This window comes from Priapulus caudatus, unplaced genomic scaffold (assembly GCF_000485595.1).
Source record: "Priapulus caudatus unplaced genomic scaffold, Priapulus_caudatus-5.0.1 Scaffold393, whole genome shotgun sequence".
Lineage (NCBI taxonomy): Eukaryota > Metazoa > Priapulida > Priapulimorpha > Priapulimorphida > Priapulidae > Priapulus > Priapulus caudatus.
Window position 1 is genome coordinate 256,419 of NW_014577454.1, and position 1,077 is coordinate 257,495.

Sequence of the window (1,077 nt, forward strand, 5' to 3'; positions counted from 1 at the left end):
TGCACTACAACATATATATCTTGTTAACTAAAATGTTATTACAGGGCCAAAGACACCAAAAGAAATTTCAGAAATACAGGAAAACCGGGCATGCACCCCTTAGCGTGTGTAGGCACTGGTAAACACGCACCGTGTATGCTTCTATCGGATGTGCCGTGGGGACTGCACAGAGAACGAACCATCTGCACTGCCGAACACAGCAAGATGTCTAGGTCTTGAAAATAACTTGAAATCCCACGCATCGCTGCAATTGACAATTAACGAATGTAACGTCTGTGCGTATCTATGCAGAATGTTATTATTTCGCCGCACGCAACACAGAACTGTTGATTTCCCAATTCCGTACCTTTCATTAATGGTATCTATGCACCGCATTTACGTGTGAATAAGCATATATCGGATGGCCAATGTAGTATCATTTTCATGTTGCCACGCACATGCCCGAGTAAATTTGTGAGGCAGATTATTGTAACTAGCCTATCGCTTTGAAATACTATTGCATTTCTCGCATGATAATGCAAACGCGTAAGTTACTGTAAGGTATTATATGCCAATTAAAGACGAAATCATTCGACATGGATTAAAGGTAATTATGTCGTATGGCGAATTTATCATGCGTATAAATAGCATCTCTATGCTACGTGAACCTTTATTGAGTAGTGTGGATGAATAGGTATAAATTGCGAATCTGTCAATACATTTGCGTGTGTTTGTGTTTATGTGTGCGTGCGTGCGTACGTGTGTGCGTGCGTACGTGTATGCGTGCGTACGTGTGTGCTTGCGCGCGTGTATTTTACGCATGGTGTTTTTTATCCGTTTTTTATCAGTATGGGATATTTGCTATTTTACGGCATATTGAAACCGAAAATGAATATGCCTAAGAATACCTAGTAATGATAAAATAAAAATGAATATACCAATGGGTGAATGTTTTAGCAGCACGAAAACTACATAAAAGTGTAACGTTATAATTTTATTTATATATAAGTATTCCATAATGACTAATATTTAATTTTTGACTAAAAGCTTGAATGTGTAAGAATATAATGTCTACATTACCATCGTATTACCAAACGT